The sequence below is a fragment of the Plasmopara halstedii genome (assembly GCF_900000015.1).
Source record: "Plasmopara halstedii genome assembly, contig: Scaffold_1211, whole genome shotgun sequence".
Lineage (NCBI taxonomy): Eukaryota > Oomycota > Peronosporomycetes > Peronosporales > Peronosporaceae > Plasmopara > Plasmopara halstedii.
In genome coordinates, this window is record NW_020188126.1 from 1,365,795 (window position 1) to 1,366,124 (window position 330).

Consider the following 330-nt stretch of genomic DNA (forward strand, 5'->3'; position numbering starts at 1 on the left):
ACTGAGGAACTTCCACGGCTTCTCGAATCCCTTTACGGTCGCCTCCACGACCAGCAAGCCCGGCTTGCATACACGCTCCGTGTTCAAGAGCACAGAGCTCTTCGGGGCTGGACCATGTTGATCTCTACCTCCCTGAGGCTCAACGGAACTCGGTTCTTCCCCAGTAGGTCGCCCCGCACCTACTGGGTGGTTTCGTTTCTCCGCGACGAACCAGACTGATAGGCATAGGGACGATGGTTCGAAGAACCCTGATACGCTTGCGCAGGGAGCCCCCGTTCCGAAGGTGACGGGTGTCTCCACAGACAAAACACCGTCGTATATTTGTGTGCT